We start from the raw sequence: 6,628 nt of genomic DNA, 5'->3' as shown, positions 1-6,628 counted from the left end.
TAGAAGTCAAATATTATAAGTAGAAGGTTGCTTAGTGGACAAATGGAATTAGTAAGATAATTTTAATAGCTAGCAGAGCTGTATCCATCTTTTCTACAAAGATATAAAATATTCGCTTGTGATGGCCAAATAATGGGGAAACTTCTTCCCTAAAGATCATTAGAGAATATTGTCAAACTCTTTTTTTTGGGGGGGAGGGTGTGGGGAGGATTCTATGTATAACATTCCCTTATGCCCCTTCTGTGGAGACAAGGTGGTCTGAGTTGATTAGGATTTTAGATACAAGGTACAATTCAGTTGATTGGGTTTCTGTTTCAGCCAAGTTAATATAATTGATTCTGTTTATATTCGCCTCAGCTATTTTACTATAATTGATTGGATTAGAGTTTGATTGTGTTATGACTCCAACCATTTTACTTTAAGAGATTAGGCTAGCTAGAGCTTTAGATATGTTGATGAAATTATGCTTTCCTGAAACTACATCAGGACATTTGCTTCTTCTACAAACGGCTGATTCCATCCATCATACTTTGACGTCTAATTTCAATTGTTGCACAAAACCTTTTGGGGACATTTTCTTACTGTCAGTATTTTGGGTTCCTAGTTGGTCTTTTTTCTGGTCACCTCTTCTCCTCCAAGCCTACCTGCACACATAATGTCAAATTAATCATCTTAAAATTGCCTCCATAACCTCATGCTTCTGTTCAGAAGTATTCAATATTGTCCAATTATTTATAAGATTGTAAGTAACAATATCAAAGCTTTTAACAGTTTACACATATTTTCACACATATTATCTCATGTAATGCTCCCAACTTTATCCCCATTTTATGATACTCCCTTTTTCATTTATTAGTTTTAAATTATAAATACATGTTTGTTGTAACAGAATCCCACAGCACCAATATATATAAAGAAAATCTATTTACCAATCCGCTCCTTCCATCTCACCTTCTAGGGGTAACCTACACTAATACTTTTCTTCCACATTTTCCTCTATTTTCTCTCTGCCTGGAATGCTCTTCTCCTAAATATCCACATGGTCCATTCTCTTACTCTTTTCAGGTCTCTTTTCTAATGTACCCTTTTTAGTAAGGTGTTCTGTGACCACCCTATTGACCCTTTCCCCTCTCCTTCACTTCTCAGTATGGAAGGCACCATTCCAAATTGTGCAACATACTGGGATCACCCCCTATTCTCCTTTTTAGTTTTATATATTTTTCCATAACCCTTATCATCACCTAGCCTACTATATAGTTTATTTATTTATTTGATTTATTGTCTGCTCCCTCTGCTCAACTAGAATGTAAACGCCATGCCACAGGGGCAGGGATACTTGTGTTTGCTTCACTGCTATACCCCCATTGCCTCCAGTGAATGCCTGGCACATGGTTGGTATTCAATAAATATTTGCTGAATATATACTTATGGAAACATATACAAACATAGTTATTTATGATGAGAGTCTCAAATTTTTTAAATGAAAAAAAAGCATCATATCACATAAATTACTCTGCAACAATAAGCATTCTTATATATGTACCCCATTCACTGGGTTGTGCTTTTATGTCTCCAGGAGAGGTTGTATCCACATCTAATTATAGGATATTGCCAGAATACTTACCAAAAGAGTATAAGAGGGAAACGGACTTTGGCCCAGTGGTTAGGGCGTCCGTCTACCACATGGGAGGTCCGCGGTTCAAGCCCCGGGCCTCCTTGACCCGTGTGGAGCTGGCCCATGCGCAGTGCTGATGCGTGCAAGGAGTGCCCTGCCACACAGGGGTGTCCCTCGCGTAGGGGAGCCCCACGCGCAAGGAGTGCGCCCATAAGGAGAGCCGCCCAGCGCCAAGGAGGGAGCAGCCTGCCGAGGAATGGCGCCGCCCACACTTCCCGTGCCGCTGACGACAACAGAAGCGGACAAAGAAACAAGACGCAGCAAAAAGACACAGAAAACAGACAACCGGGGAAGGGGAGGGGAATTAAATAAATAAATCTTTAAAAAAAAAAAAAAAGAGTATAAGAGCTGGCATTCCCACAATCACATGGTTCCACCAACAGCTGGCCCTTTCACAATCTGGCTGCAAAGTACCTTTGTAGTTTTATCTCCATTCTCTCCCTATTTCTTTATTTGAATCATGTGCCCCACAAGTTCAATTCCCCAAAGATTTCCAACATGTCCCAACCTCCATATCTTTACTCACGCTCTTCTTTCAGCCTAGAATGTTTCCCTCTCCAAACTCCACCCATCATTTCATCAATGCATGAGTGAATCAGTCGAGGACTAACTCAATCTCTCTCTCTTCCCTGACCCTGACCTTCTCATCTCCCCACCCTCCACAACCATCCCTGGGAATCACTCCCTTCTCAGTAGTCCTGAGCCCTCAGTATCTGCATCCCGTATTTGGCATTTAATCCCACACTATCCTTTGACACTGCTACCCTTTGACACTGGTCATTTGTCTTTATAGCTTGCATTTTCATAAACATTTATTCAATAAGCACTTACAGCACAATTCCAATTCCATGGGGCTGGGTACTAAGGAAATAAAATGAATGAGACAAAGCACTGCCTCAGAGCCAAGTCTGGTGAGTGAGACTGCTAGAAATGTTACAACATGGCTATGATGATGGTAACAAGGCGGAAGTATCCAACTCCACCTCCGCATCAGAGGCAGCCTCACAGGAGAGAAGACTTGGATTTTATTCTTTAAAAAAAGCTTATTTTTCCTGTTATATATAGTACCCACACATTTTGGAACACCTGGAAAATATGGACACATCGAAAAAGTCCTGTCACTTCAAAAGAGCAGCTGGTTACAATTTGGTATGTATTATCTTCCTGTCTTTTCTCTACACATTTTTAATAAATTGCATGCCCCCCCCCACAACACACACAGAGAAAGAGAAATAAGAGTTTTTCAATTTGATTCGTTCTTAAAGGTGGAGAAAAAGTTTTCCAGATGAAGGGGAGATGGAAGTAGAGGTGTTGTAACGATCATAAGTAGGGCCTTAGAAAGCTCTGGCCTGAACCTCTCCATTTCCCAGAAGTGACAGCTGTGGTCTAGAGGTCTCTTCTTAGTAAGACGAAGTTGCAACTAAATCCAACATCTCCATTTCATTCAGTATTCAGCAACGCACAGTTACCCCAAGGCTGCAGAGCTAAGGATTAGTTACCTTCTGACATGATGTCTGACTTTGTTCAAAGATTTATCAGTCACAAATCTACAACCCAGGAAAAGGACCCAAACTTCCCCACAAATCAACCACATCATGTGATTTTTCCTCCTCATGGACCCTATAGAACATCTGGTACTGGTACAGAATCCTTCATGTAGGACTGGGTTGTAAGAAAAGCTGTACCACAAGCAAATGGAATGGATTTTGGATAAGAATATGGTTTTAGTGTGGAGCTGGCCATGCGCAGTGCTGATGCGCGCAAGGAGTGCCGTGCCACGCAAGGGTGTCCCCCGCGTGGGGGAGCCCCACGCACAAGGAGTGTGCCTGTGAGGAAAGCCGCTCAGCGTGAAAAGAAAGAGCAGCCTGCCCAGGAATGGTACTGCCCACACTTCCCGTGCCACTGATGACAACAGAAGCGGACAAAGAAACAAGACGCAGCAAATAGACACAGAGAACAGACAACCAGGGGAGGGGGGGGAAATTAAATAAATAAATAAATCTTAAAAAAAAAAAAAAAAGAATATGGTTTTAGGAAACCTGGGCCCCACTCCAGATCAAATGCATATAAATCCAGACCTGGGAATTATTTCGTCTTATTTTTAAGGTGACACAGGGGATTTAACCCGGGACCTCATACATGGGAAGCAGGCGCTCTACCACTGAGCTACACCCACTGCCCTAGAACATAGTTTTAGAACCAGATCTCCTGGGCTCAAATCTATGGCTGCCAATTAAGAGTTATATGACTTTAAGTAAATTATTTAACTGCTCTGAGCTCTGATTTTCTCACACCTGTAAAATGAGAATAACAACCATCTACTTCATAGGGGTTTTGTTAATGTTCAATAATATCTTCAAACATTTAGCACAATAAATATTAGTATTATCCTTAAGTTGCCAAGCCAAGGACCACCTACCTACTGGCTCTGGTAAATGGTAAAGGCTGAACCCTAGAAATAACTTCTCATCAGGACTAAAAATGTGTACCCCTCCCTTTAAAACCCAACCTCTAGAAAGACTTGTTAGCTTCATGGTGGGGGGAGGGGGCAGAAGAAATCAAGCCCTTGCCTCCTCCACAAATGTTAGGGAAGCAGGAAAGAGGGAAGCATCTAGATTTTAGGATTAGCCAGATCTGGGTTACTAGCTGAGTGAACCTGGGCAACTTATCTCATGTTTCTGAGCTTTTATTCCCTTTTTTGTAGAATAACAAGAGTATGGTGTTTTTTTGTAGGGTGTACAGAGGTGCTCAATAAATAGAGTTCAGTCATATGCCTCCCTTCACATTTTATCACTCTGTCTTTAGGCAACCACTCTTCATTGCCTGAGAAGGCCCTGGCTTTCTTGTCCATTCCCAAGAATGCTCAAACTGATGTGCTTTCAAAACCTCCAAATTTGATTCTCCCCTTGCTGCTCTCTATCAGAATCTTCCTGTCCAGTCTCCAAATATAAGCCTGAGCCCGCCTGATTAAGCTCATAGTCAAGTCAGTCAGCTCTCTCCCCTCCAGTTTTATGTATAGCATCTTTTTTTAATCTTCACATCTATAGTTTTAATTTTATAGATATGGGATTCTAACAAATGTTTCATAAAGAACACACATTCTTTTATCAAATATAATTATCACATATCTATGCATATGTACTTATAATTACTAATGTTCTTAAAATATAAACATTTTTCTCAATATACACCATTTAAACTTTAAAATAAATTGCAGAAATCTTGACACTTTATCTTTAAACAATTTAGAACATATCTGATAAGACCAGGCTATCTCCAACAGAATCATGATATTCTCACAGCCAAGGTTGAGGGTTACAACAAAGAGAGTCCAGTTCCAACCTCATCAACTGAATGAAGCCTTGGAGATGGATCTCTCCTTCCTTAAACTATAGGCCTCTAGCTTGAGACTCAAGTCGACAGATAATGTACCTTCATGTTTTGTTTCTAGGGCTCAGCATCTCACCAATTTCAAGGGGACAAGGTGATCAATCAAATCAGTTCAAACAGGTATAAAAGAAAGTATTTTTCACACACCAGTTTCTCAACTTTATCGGACTTTACCAATTTCTATTTGAGGACTTAGATTACTGAGGTTTGTCACCTGGGACTTCACCAGAAAATCCTTTGCTTTCCTGCATAGCCTATATTGGCCCTGTTGTTTATTTTGTATTTTTTAAAGATTTTTTTGCTAGATAAGTTTTGGTTTACAGAAAAATCATGCAGAAAACACAGGGTTCCTGTATATGCCCACTTACACACATAATTTTCCCTATTATTAACACTTTGCATTAGTGTGGTATCTTTGTTACAATTAAAACAGTTTTATTGTAAGTATACTGTTAACTAGAGTCCATAGTTTATATCAGGGTTCACTGTCTTGTATGACCTATGGTTCAAAATTTTTTTATTCTAATATTTATATAATCTAAAATTTCCTCTTTTAACCACATTTAAATACATAATTCAGTGGTGTTAGTGCTGTGTTAGCACCACCACCATCCATTACCAAAACTTTTCCATCACCCCTGCATTGTTTTTTTACTTCTCTCTTAGGTCCTCTGACACTGACACTATTAGAAAAACTCTTGGTTGGGTTTGGATGCTTTTCTTGGAGTGATGCTAAAAACAGAGTTGTCAGAGATTAAAAAAAAAAACAAAACCCTTTGGGTAATATAATGCACTGAAAGGTGCCCCTTAACTAAGGGGGTCAGGCACCAGGGAACTAAGAATTGGGGAAAGCCAAACTTCATCAAAACCCTTCCCCATTGTGAAATCTCTGCACTTAGTAAACTTCTCTTTTCTTATTTTGCAACGGCTTGTCCCTACTGGAAAACCGCAGACAATGCTCCCTATACCCTCCCTTATCCTGATCCCTTTACAACCCGTTTGTCCTTCCTATTCTCTCCTCTCAGGAGTCCAAAATCTAACATTCCATTTATCATCGGACCAAAGGAAACCTGCTTATACAGACACTCACTGCCGTCCTGTCCTTCCCGAAGCCCAGCAAAGCCGGGGACTGCATCTTGGGGACATGGTCAGAGGGCCGGTCATGGTTCACCTAGTTAACCGCTGGACTTTCTGTGAGGATGCTGAAGTGACCTGAGGCTGGGGGGAGAGTTAGCCCTGGCTTCCACAGCTACCCGGAGGTAACACGACCTAGTGGGGGGCTCCTGGACTAGGGATTCTAATAGGATTCCGTCAGGACCCGCCAGTGTTAAGGGTTAAAGGGGCATAGCGCCCTCTAAAGGGAGTGCGGATTAAGGTTACTAAAGCTGGGCGGACGGTGTCACGTGCCCTCCGCTCTACCAATGGAAAATTAATCATCGCTTCTTCTGCTCCCCATGGAAACAGCCGCGCCCCAGTAACCCTCCGCCCCATTCGGTTGAGCAGTTTTTGCTTTTTATTGCTTGTTCCAGCTGACAATCAAACATCTGCGTTTTCTAGTTGGAA

Source organism: Dasypus novemcinctus, chromosome 12 (genome assembly GCF_030445035.2).
Source record: "Dasypus novemcinctus isolate mDasNov1 chromosome 12, mDasNov1.1.hap2, whole genome shotgun sequence".
NCBI classification, from domain to species: Eukaryota; Metazoa; Chordata; class Mammalia; order Cingulata; family Dasypodidae; genus Dasypus; species Dasypus novemcinctus.
The sequence above is the reverse complement of the archived record's forward strand: the minus strand, read 5'-3'. Positions refer to the sequence as shown.